Below are 13282 nucleotides of genomic sequence, written 5' to 3' on the forward strand. Positions count from 1 at the left end.
AGAGCAAAACCGTGCGGGCTTAGGCCCAAAGCGGAAAATATCATACCATATGGTGGAGTGGGTCGTTACAGATTGTATGCACCGGTATAGGACGGTGACATACCAGGGATGGTTTAGTTTCAAAAATACTAAATCTAACCTGTATTAGAATAAGGGAATGGATTATAAATAAATCCTACTTATATTTATACTACGTCAAAGAAGCTGCACGAGCTAAATGACTAGCTGGATTACTTGTTAACTGTGTTGAGTCAAAGAAGCTGCACAAGCTGAATGGCCAACTGGATTTCTTATGGATGGATATGATAGGATTTTAAATATATTTTTATGGCACCACGATATGAGCCTGAGTCTCAGAGTCGTTGGTTAGGGAGCGTATATGCATTGGGATGCATAGTTGGCTACGATGGTTGGAGGTGTACCCTGTTTAGGTTTAGGTACACATGCCCACTTCATGTGCGTTTTTGTATATTGCCTCTATTTAGGTTGAGACCGGCCTGTAGTCCAATGAGAGTTCTTTAGTGTGATTATATATATACATACAGACTATTAGCTATTGTTGAGTTGGTTAGCATGTGTAATACCCCTAATTTTAAAAGGATAGTCTCGGCATTTATTTATTATTTTTATTGTATTTTTGCATGATTATTTGGTTTAATTCTTTTATTTAATTGTTTACCTGTGTGACGTGTATTTAATTGGTATCTATTTCTTTGTTTCAATTGCATTCTATTTATTTAATTGATTATTCGTGTATTTAATTGATATCTATTTATTTTTTTAAATTGCATTCTATTTATTTAATTGATTATTAAAGGTTTTAATTTAGGAAGTATTTTAGTTAACGATTTTTCAAAATTGAGGGTTTAGTTTCTTTAGCCGACACAGGATTTAATTAAGTTCTATGGGCCGGTTAGGATTTAGTTAGGGCTCTAATTAATGTAGGGTTTTGGTATAACTCTATAAATATATGGGTATACGTCTGCCGAGGGTTTCTAAAACCCTATTCACCATATTCCCGTATACAGTAAAGAGAGAAGTTGAGAGAACAGAGCGTCGTAATGGTCTGTCAAGGAGAATAACAGAGAGGACCAAGGGAGGTGTTTGGTGGATTAGATCAGAACCAGAGGAGGCTAGAAAGTAGTCAGTGGTTGCCGGAAAGCTTAGAACAACGGCGTCAAGGTTCTGTTTATAAAATTGTACAGGCAAGTTCTTATCTTCCTCCTTTCCTTTGATTTGTGTTCTGTGCACCTGGACATCTCTAGGAGATTAATTGGCCTTAAACTGAACCATGCATGTTTTATATATGTTTTACTTGATCGCTTTATCTGTGAAATTTATTTACAAAACAATTATAGCACGTATGTTTTCTTGACTCTGTTTTGGCGTAACGTCTTACTGGCCTAATTTTTATTTGGAATCTTACTGAAATCAACCGAGGTCTGATTAGATACTAGATGTAATTTAAGACTTCAAATTTAAAATTGGAGGAAGAACAGAGAGGTTGGGATAAAACTGATCTTGCAATTTAGTTTCAGTGCCGTTCTTCAACAACGCTAGTTTAAATGGCCTGATTAAACTCTGTAATTGCTTTCAAAACTATTGTAAACAATCTTGGGGAATGCTTCTAGACTAAATTACGAGTCCTAAGATTAGTTTTAGAGACCAACAGAGTGGTTGGATTTGATCAGAGAAGGAGCGGACGGACTGAAACGAAGCAACGGGGACAAGGCTCTCAGAGGAGGTGAGAGCCGGCTCCATGGAAGTGGGAGCCGGCTCCCACAACAAAGTAGAGCCGGCTCTAAGAAGTCCTAGAGCCGGCTCTAGGCTGGAAAAGAGCCTGCTCCAAATTCTGGAGCAGGCTCCCTTGGTATTTTTGGTTTATTTTACGATTTTTTTTAATTTTCTATATACTATGTTCACTGTTGGAGCATGGAGACTGTTGGAATGAATTTGGAACTTTACAGAGGGATCAAGGAATGAATTTTGAGTGTCACTAAGACCCTAAATTGAGTAAAGTTTAATTCTAAGTTGTCGGGACAAACAGTGTAAAAATTAAGGCACTTAACAAATGGAAGTTGAATTAATTGTTGAATTAAAATTCAGCAATTTGATGGAACATAATGTGTTTATAAAACTTGTTTTAGAATGTATTCAAGTGCATGATAAGGTCATTTAATTATTAATTTTGATCTATGCATGCTTAGGAGGCTAGTTGATGAATTATTAATTTGTTTACTGCAACTATATGGTTAATGCTTGGATTTAAACTGCTGAAATATTTAAACAATCTTCTGAATTGTTTTAGCAATTTATTGGTTAATAATAGGATTATTTAACCTATTCACATGCATGATGGAGTCCCTGACATATTAAATTTGGTCTATGCATGCTCTGGATGTTAGTTGTTGATTTGTTAAATCGTCTCCTGCAACTATATGTTTAAATGCTTGGATTTAAATTGTTGAAGTTTTAAATAGTTTTCTGCAATTGTTTGGATGGTAGTTTTTGGTCTGTAAATTATTGAACTGTTATATATGTTGTAATTTACATGGATATGGAGGATGGTATGTACCGGTATGGGACGGTGACATACTAGGGACGGTTTAACTCAAAACGCATAAACCTAACCTAATGGATTAATGAAATGGATTGAAAGATATCGAATCCTAATTGTGACTAAGTCAGATCAGCTGTAAACAAGTTGGATGACTTCCTGGATTAACGGATGGTAGTTAAGTCATATCAACTGAATAAGTTGAATGACTAACTAGTTGGTTTATTGTATGACAGTTTAATAAATAGTTGAACTGCATACCCTGGATTTGGACGGACTTTATATATATGGTTATGGTACCACGAGTTGAGCTTGAGTCTCAGACTCGTTGGTTAGGGTGCGTATATGCAGTGGATGCGTAGCTGGTTATAATAGGTTGAGGTGTACCCTGTTAGGTCTAGGTACTCATGCCCACCTTTGGGTGCGTATTCGCATGTTGCCTTCTATTCAGGTTGAGACCCCTATTATAGACTAGTGAATGTCCCTTAGTGTGGATATATTTATACGTATGGACTAGATAGATATTGTGAGGTGTCTACGGTGTATCTGCGTATCGAGTCACTGTATGGATTGCAGTTAGATTAGAACTTGCTCGTGGGTCTGACCCACTCCTTTATTATTCTTTTCAGGTACAGAACGGTTCCAGCCTTAGAGCTTGATCGTGCTTGTCGAGGACAGTCTCACTTTCATCTGAATACGTAGGACTTCTCTCGATGTTTCTAGCATTATCTATTTTCAGTTTTCAGTTTCAGTTGAACTTTTGGTTAGGGGTCCATCAGTGGATTCCCAAGTTGTAACCTTGAAGTTTTGGAGGATTGGAGTTTTATTTTTCAGTTGTCCATGGAGGATTTTATAATTAATGTTTCTTTCAGTTTTATTCTATCTTTATTGTTCTTTTTGTCATCTGTGTTCGTTTTAAAATACTTTAATTGTTTGATATTCCCTCTGGTTTGGGCCTGGGCCTGATCAACCCGTGTCTCGGATCCGAGGGGTATCACAACATGTACATGCGTATCGAGTCTCTGCTTGGATTGTAGTAGGATAGAACTTATTCGTGGGCCTGACCCACTTCTATTTTTCAGGTACACGACAGTTCTAGACTTAGACGTGTTCGTGCTGAGCAGAGATTTTATTCGCTCTACTGACGATGTAGGACTTCTCTTTGTAGCTTACTTCTGGATGTCTTATCAGTTGTTTTATTACTGTTTGGATTTTTATTAGGAGTCCACTAGAGATGGATTCCCGAGTTGTACCCTTGGAGGTTTTGGAGTTGGATTATTTAATCTTTATTATTTGAGGGTTTTATTTTAGTTTCTTTCAGCTTAAACTTTATTTCTTAAATTCATTTTGTCATCTGTGTTCGTTTTAAATACTTTAATTATTTGATATTCCCTCGGGTTTGGGTCTGGGCCTGATCAACCCGTGTCTCGGATCCAAGGGGTATCACATCTACCACTCCGTAAGGTAGTCACCGCATTAACATGTTCAATGGTATGCCCTTCCGATGAGGAATGGGTTTCCACAACACATTGTTATTTAAGTGGGGCATTAATGGGCATCTTTCCCTTCTCTCTTGCATTAAGAATGCTTGTTATTTGCCCTACTTGGGTTTCTAGCTTAGCAATGAATTGAGAGTGAGAATGAAGTAACAATAGCAAAAAATTTAGAGGTTGTTTGGTAAAATTTACGTTTATGTGTTTCTTATTTTCTAGTTATATTTCTAAGGGTTCCTATTTCTTTGGCAGTAAAATTTACGTTTATGTGTTTCTTATTTTTTAGTTATATTTCTAAGTGTTCCTATTTCTTTGGCAGTTTTTTAACAACAATTAATTGTTTGGTAACATTTATTTATTTCTTCTATTTTATAAAGGGTAAACAAGAAACATGTTTGGTAAGCTTTTAGCAAAAATAAAAATAAAAATAAAAATTATTCATATAAAAATATATATTAACCCCGTTAATTAATATATTTCTCACATATAATAACAATTGAGTTTTCCAAATATGACTCTATATTTTACTTTCCTATTACACCCCTTTTTTGTATATAGCAATAGCTCAGAACACCCATTATTCTTTTAAATATTTGCATTATCATGTATTTTGGAAGTAAGTCTCTCAAAATTAACAACTAAAACTTGTTTCACATAAAACAATTTTAAAATTAATATAAATATTTACATTATTATTTTTAATAATTTAATAATTTATTATTATTATATTTTTTATTTATTTTATTTATCTTATAAAAATAGATATAAATAATTGGGTGAACAAAGGGGACTATGTGACAAAAGTTTATTTATTTGTAGTATTTGAAATTAGAAGGATACTTTTGCCAAGTAAAATAATTTTTTATTCTATTTCATGTTTTCCAAACTAATAAAATAGTATTTTCCGTCATCTTTCTCGAAATAAAATTTCCTCCTAACCAACTCCGTGCTGAAAATTTGATTTTATTTCCCTTCACTCCATTTTCTTTCATATTCCATCATAAATTTCCATCTAACCAATGGACTTTCAACCTTTAACATTGTTTTAACTTGACACTTCTATCATTGAAAATTATTCTCAATATTTTCAACAACATAAACAAAAACCTCAATCAAATTGAAATGGAATCAGAATGGAAATAGAATATAATGGTCATTCTCATTCTATTGTTTGAATGCAAATATGAAACATGTAGGAATGGAATAATAATAATAATAATAATTCTAGTATTTGGTTGGATCAATTTAAATTTTAGAATGGAATGAACTTCAAATTGAAATCTCCAAAATATTCTTCTTAGTGACAAATACATTAAATTAACAAAGTAATCTATTTAAAAAAAAAATTGGAGGCGACGACGGTTGTGGTGGCTGAAAGTGGCAGTGGTGTTGATAGAAGGCGATGACAGTGGCAGTGGTGGTGACAGAAGTAGTGGTGATAATGGTAGAAGGCGTCAGTTGTGCAACAGGTGATGATGGTGGAAGACAGTAATAGAGGGGTAGTGGTGGAAGGCAACAGTGGTGTAGGTGGTAATGGTAGTGGTGGATGGAAGTGGAGGTGACGATGGTGATGATGGTGGAAGGCAGTGGAGGTGGGGTGGTAGAAGGTAGTGGTAGAAGGGGATGTCAGTGGTGGTGGAGTTGGTGGAAGGCGGTGATGGTATGGTGGTGGAAGGCAATGTAGGTAACAATTGTGGTGGAAGGCATTGGCGATAATGGAAGTTGGTAGTAGTGGAGGGGGAGGTGGCAATAGTGATGGAGGTGGCGGTAGTGGTAGAGGTGGCAAAGGAAGCTAGTGGAGGTAGCGGTGGTGGTGGAAGGTGGCCGTGGTGATGGCGGCAGCAGTAGTGGCGGTGATGGAAGGCAATAAAAGTAGCGATGGTCGAATGTAGTAATGGTGGAAGGCGGTGGCAGTGGTGGAAGTTAGTGGTGATAGAAGGCAGTGGTGGTTTGGTGGTTGAAAGAGGCAACAATGGTGGCGATGGCAGTGACTATGGTGGAAGACAATGGAGGTGGCAATGGTAAAAGGCGGTAATGGTTGCAGGGGCGGAGGTAAGGCACCAACCGGGGCCATGGCTTTCTAATTTTTTTGAAAATGATTATTACTATAAGGGCCCCAACAAAAATAAATATGGATAAGTCCATATATACATGGCCCCCGAAATAAAATTCTTCATTGGCCTTTAACAACTTTAAACCCATATTAAAAAATTTAAGCCCAAATCCAACGACATATTATTTAATAGGGTGAACTACATTAAACTCTCCTTTTTTATTTGTGTTTTGCATTAAACTCCCCTTTTTAATTTTTTTGCCTAAAAAAACCCCTCAACTATCCAAGGTGGGTGACTTAGCAAACAGAAGTTAGCTAAAAGGGAACTGAAATATTAATTAACATTAAGTGCTGTTTTTTTTCTTTTTAATTATTATTAAATAACCTAAATGACATAATTCATAGAAATTAACACTTCTATTATTATTTTTTTCATATGTTAACATTTTACTAGATTGTCAAGTTCACATTAGTCACATGGAAGGAATATAGTTTTTTTATAGAAAAAACTATTTTGAAATATTTAAAAAATAAAAAATAAAAAAAAAGAAGAAAAACATGTAGGCACAAATAATATAAAAAGGGAAAAAAATTAAGCATTTTTTCTCGTAGTGTCCCTTTAAAAAATCTGTATAAAATGAAAATCAATAAAAACAAAAGAAATGAATGCACAATATAAGTCTCAATATATATATATATATAAAGAAAAACCTAGATTTATATAGGTCTAAAGGCCAGATGAAAATGCAAAAATAGTATAAATAATTTTTAATAATACATATTATATATACCATTATATTATGATGCGTATTATATATATATATATATATATATATATATATATATATATATATGTACAAGGGCATTTTTATCTAAAAAATATGTGAAAAAACTCAATATCCAACCAACTCCCTTTTAGCTAACTTTTCTCAATTAAGTCACCCCCTCCTATAGTTGAACGAGATTTTTTAGCAAAAATAAAAATAGAAAAATAATTTTAAAAAAATAATGCAAAACGCATGTAAAAAAGAAAAATTTAATGCAGTTCACCCTACTTAGTATATACATACATGTTATTGTACTGTACTCTTACCACTTTTGACTTGACTTTTATCTTTTTTCCCAAAAGTGAAACAATAACAAAATAATAAAATATCAATGGGAGTTCAACGATGGGTAACATAGTTCATTACCACCGAATCCTCTTTCACCTACTTTTTCTTCTTTCTTTCTTTTTTTTTTAATTAAAAAGGTTGACTTCTTTTTTATTCGTCAAAGTACTAATCCTATTCTTCTTTTTGGATTTTTTTATCCTCTTGAATACATAGAATATACCCATCCATAATGATATATAAATGTAAGGGAAAATTACGTATAAGTGGTCTTAGCATAGTTATATTACCATTACATGAACATAGTTTGTGTATTTACAAGAGCATGAACTAAAAGTCAAGACACTTTATTTGACCCCTTTAGTAAGATTAAATTCTATTTTCACCCCTAAAAGTTTACTTTATGCACAATTTGCCCAAAGAACAACTTGTTCAAGTCTTAGAATTTTGTTAAATAGCATTTAAGAACTGCTTTATAGCACTAGAATTGGGAGACACAACGCGTGGAATACAAAGAATAATCAAAGAACTTAGATCTAGAATTATATTAATACAAAATATTTTAGAAGTTAGACGGCAACGATTTTAGTTTATGAATAGACTCGACTTTAATAATTTAGATACTTCTATAAAACAACTCGGAGAAAATCTTGATTATATTAAAGAACAAGTAGTACAGAATTCTAATCCAAATAATTTAGATAACAAGATAATATTAGTCGCAATTAAAGATATTAATAGTGATATTAAAAATATTGCTGAAAATAAAAAAATAATCATAGACTATTTAAAATCCCTTAAAACAGATATGCAAAGGTTATTACAATAGTTTTATGAGTACTAGTAGTCCTGATTATTTAACTGTGTTAGCCGAACTTTACAAAATTGATAAAGAACCCATAGGATTTACAAGTTTTAAAACAGACGTATAATCAACTAATATACATATTAGACAAAATAACTTTTTAATTCAGTTATTACTCCAGTTATCTAATAAAGTTAATAAACTTGAAGAGAAATTAGAAGTGATACAAGAAAGTATTCCCAGAGAATCTTCTAAAAAATTATCTGAATTATTAGAAAAAATAAAAGAAATAAAATTGTCAACCAATAACCAGTCCTCTCCTACAACAACTAAGCGTGTAAATCTACTGCAACCTCAACCTCATAAGCAAATACCATAATGACCATTATCCTTAGAAAAACCAAAGAAATAATGAGAGTAGAAGATTTATATGATAATGACCATGATGCTAAAAAATATATAGAACAAGGAATGAAGAAGGTAAAAAATGAAGTTAATCTTTATTCCAATAATTTATTAGACTTCCAGAGCAAGATATATAATCATTTTAGCCAAAGAAAAATAAGTGCAGTTAACAATCAAGTTATTTTGAACCTTATAGCACCCGAAGCATGTCAAGAATTAAATGATAATAATTTAGAACTCATGCATTTAGGCGTCATAATGATAGGATTAGTAGGATTAAATAGAGCAGAAATAGGAACTAAAGCACTTGCTTATATTTATGATGACCGATGGAATAACCATCAACAAGCACAAATAGCCAGCGCCGAAATAGACTTAGCTGACAATGCAGCAATAGTAGGATGTATTCCCAATTACACAATGACTACTAAAGAATTCAGTAAACATATTAAGATAGCTATATCTATAAAAGGATACAATATGACAGGACAATTTGAAAATCTATTAGTTAATACTTTATTTATGGGAAAAACTGTTAATCAGTATAACTTAAAATTTAAAGCCCAATTTAGTGAAATAGTTAAACATTTTAGTAGCAAATATGTCAAGATGATAGAAGATAGAAAAGTAAGTAGTATTACCCATGAAGGAACAGAATGGAAATTACTTAAACTTACTATTACACCTAAAAAGATTCCCGAAAATAATATGATATATGTTTCAAACAGCGGAAAAGCTAGCATAAGGTTTAGTAATTATAAAAGACAGGACAATTTAGTAGATGATACCCAAGAAGATTTTTTAACTACACTGATAGAAATAGAATCTCCTGAAGAAATAAATGTCCTTTATGATAGATTAGAAGATGAAATTCTAGATAAAATAATGTACGATTTTGATAATTTAGACTTAGAAGCGTTGCAAGACAAGTATCCAGAACCTAAATACAAACTTATAGAAAGTATTTACTTAGGGCAAGGAAATAATGATGATATTAAGAAAAATATTTTAAGCGTAGGATTTGAATATTTCTATACAGCATTAGAGTTAAACACAGTAAAAAAAGAGTTAAATGTAATAGAGCATAGAGAAGGAAAAACACCAAAAGGATCAGAATCTCAGTCAATTGACCAAGAAATGTCTGATCAAAGAAAGACTAATGCCTCAGGTAGTAATACCATAAGTGACGATTATACTACTGGACAAAGATTAAACCCCTCACGTGACACCTATGTAGAAAATAGAAATATACCAGATATGTATACATGGACACAATATCGTAGAAATTATGAGAATGTACCAGCATAACAAGCAGGTACAATATTAGACATAACAAGGCACGATCCCCAAGATTGGCCAAAAGTAATCGAAAATTGGGAACAAGATTGTATTCGGCAATCTATTTTGACCAATTTTGACAATAGAACTCAAGCCTTAACCTATTATGAAACCTTATTAAGAGGAACCATTCATGACTTGTGGCAGGCTTATAAAGTAACTTATCCCAATGATTATGCCCTCTTATGAGATAATTTTACAATTCAAGGCTTTACCAGCCTAATTAAAAAGGTATTAGTTGGCGAATGTAGATTATTAGATGACACCTTAATAAAACAAAACGAAGTTTTACGTAATTTAGAATTATTGCAGATTTGTGATTTTAGATACATAAAAAATTACACCAATAAGTTTTTCGAGTATTTTGCAGCCATTGGTAAAACAGGAGATAAAACATTACTTAACAGGTATCTTCAGAAGTTACCCGGAAGCGTAGAAACTAAAATATGGGGAAAATGGTTAGAAAATCGAAGATGCGATACGCTAACCATAGGAGATAGAGTTAATCATGTATATAACATGTTAAAAGTAGAATGTAGACAACGTAAAGAATCCAAACAAATCAAAAAATAATTTTATTATACGTGTAGACAATAGATTTTCCACTCCAGTATGGTTGTATGCCTCAGAAAAATTATAATTATAAGCGTAATAAACCTAAAAGATATAATCTACGTAAAAGTAAGACCTACAAGAACTTTCGTAATAAAAAACCTTATGTCAAAACTAACCCTAGGCAATTTAGGAAGCGGCCTTGGTATAAAAAGTAAAAAATAAATAAAGATAAAAAGGATATTAAAGACAAAGATAATAAGGTAAATACTTTACCTACAAAAGAAAGAAATTGTAAATGTTTTATTTGTGGAGATCCAGGACACCTTAGACCAAATTGCCCTCATCGAAACAAGCAGAATCCTATTAAAAGGATACAAGAAAATATCAACATACTTGAGGATATTGAAGAACAAATAGAAGAATTATATGAACTAGAAAGTATTTATGACTCTGACGATGATAATGAAAGTATATATAGTATCGAGAGCTTAGATAGCAACTTTGAAAATGATGAATACTTTGAACAAGGGCTTCATTCAATAGAAGATTTCGTTTACACTATAAGTAATCCATCATGTCAGTATAGCTTAGTTAGTTTTCAATTTTCTTCTTATAATTGTAAATAGTGCAATACATCTATTAAAAAAGGTCATTATTGTGAAAACCATTGTAAAACTTTATTATGTCATAATTGCTATACAAAATATGAAGATAAGTAAGAGGATATTTTAGTCGAATCTATAAATTCAATATATAAACCATCTAGTCTAATTCAATTCCCAGTAACATTAGAATTTAGAGAAAAATTAGTTCAAACCTCAGCTATGCTTGATACTGGAGCATCCAAAAGTATAATTCAAAAACATTTAGTACCAGACGAAGCTTTAGTAAAAGTTAAACTATAATGTTAACATGAGCCAGTATAATAATGAAAAACTTCCAATAACCCATTGTGTTCAAAACATTCCTATATTAATTAATAATGAAAAATTTATTTTACCCCAGACTTATGTCGTTAATAATATTCCTAACACCTATGATTTTATCTTAGGATTAAATTTTATAAACTCACTCACCAGAGGACTTATGTATACCCCTACAAGTTTACAGTTTTTCAAGAAATGAACCTTTATTTCATCTAGAGATCCTTATATTCCTCAAAAAGAAAAAGGAGCCATTACTTATGTTAATACTTTACCTATGACAGAAGAAACTACAAAAAATTTATTTGATGTATCCGAATTTTTAGAAGACGTTTCTGAAGCCTTAATGTTTCTTAGTCATCTAGATGAACCAAAGATTTTCCTTAATAATAAAGCTATACTAAAAAAACCCCAAACTAAACATTGATAATATTATAAGACTAGCTGAAACCACAGAGATTCTAGGTGAAGATCTTCAGAAACACTGGTATAAAAATAAAATTGAAGCAAAATTAAATATAATAAATCATTTTATAACTATAAAGACACAAGATAATCCTCATACCCTAGACGATCAAGAAGAATTACAAAACAAATTAAGGAACTGCTATTACTAAAGGTAATAAGAAAAAGTAATAGTCCACATAGGAGTCCAACTTTTATGGTTAGAAATCATGCCGAAATAAAAAGAGGAAAAACTCGTATGGTTGTAAATTATAAAAGATTAAATGATAATACTTATGATGATAGTTATGAAATCCTTAATAAAGATGTTTTAATAAATCGAATCCAAGATAAAAAATGATTTTCTAAATTTGACTGTAAATCAGGATTTTGGCAAATCCGTATGACTGATGAATCCATTGAATGGACAACGTTCACATGTCCTGAAGGACATTATGAGTGGTTTGTTATGCCTTTTAGATTAAAAAATACGCCACAAGAATTTCAGCGCAAAAATACTATATTTAATAAATACTCAAAATTCTGTTGTGTTTACATCGATGATATTTTGGTCTTCAGTCAAACTAAAGAAGAGCATAGAAAACATCTTGAACTTATATTCAACGAGTTTATAACGCAATGACTCATTATAAGTTGTAAAAAGATGATATTAGAAAAACAAGATATTAAGTTTTTAGGTTTATACATAAAGGATGGAAAAGTAGAATTACAATCTCATATTGTCAAAAAGATTTTAGACTTTCCTGATAAATTAGAAGAAACCAAGTTGTTACAAGCATTTTTAGGATTATTAAACTATGGTCGCAATTTTATTCCAAAATTAGTACAATTAGTAAGACATTTGTATTCAAAATTAGGAAAACATGGTCAAAAATATTTCAATACCCAAGACATAGAGTTAGTTAAGAAAATTAAATCTTTAATCTCTCAATTAGAACCTTTACAACTTCCCCTTGAAAATAGCTATAAAATAATACAAACAGATGCATCAGCTCAAGGATGGGCAGGTTTACATCTTCAAAGACTAACAAAAAAATCTTCTTGAGATGAAGAACAAATTTGTCGCCATACTAGTGGAACTTTTAATAAAGTACAATCTACTTTACCTTCAACAGATCTAGAAATTTTAGAAGTGACTAACTCTATAGAAAAATTTCAGATATTTCTTGATAAATAATTTCTTATAAGAACAGACTGTGATAATATAGTTAAATTTATAAACAAAGCAAAGGAACAACAGATGTTGGCAAAACGATGGATTTCCTTTATTGACTGTATTGCTGGAAGAGGTTTTAAACCCATATTTGAACATGTTAAAGGAAAAGACAATTATTTAGCAGATATTCTATCCCGTTTACTAATTAATTGTTAAATTTTGCAGGAATGGAAATCAAGAGCAACAACAGCTATAGCCTTATACTAGGCACTTCTAATCATCTTTTGATTATCCAAAATCCAGCTCAACAGTTCCGCGCTAGACATAATCTTTTTCCTGACCAAAAACTTATTTTAGATAATATTTGGTTTTCTAGAAACAACCCCGATAGAACCCTCGTCAGAAATCTAAACACTTTAA

Source organism: Cornus florida, unplaced genomic scaffold, assembly GCF_030987335.1.
Source record: "Cornus florida cultivar Cherokee Brave unplaced genomic scaffold, ASM3098733v1 CherokeeBrave_3.0.0_Hap2_Chr05, whole genome shotgun sequence".
In the NCBI taxonomy this organism is placed as follows: domain Eukaryota; kingdom Viridiplantae; phylum Streptophyta; class Magnoliopsida; order Cornales; family Cornaceae; genus Cornus; species Cornus florida.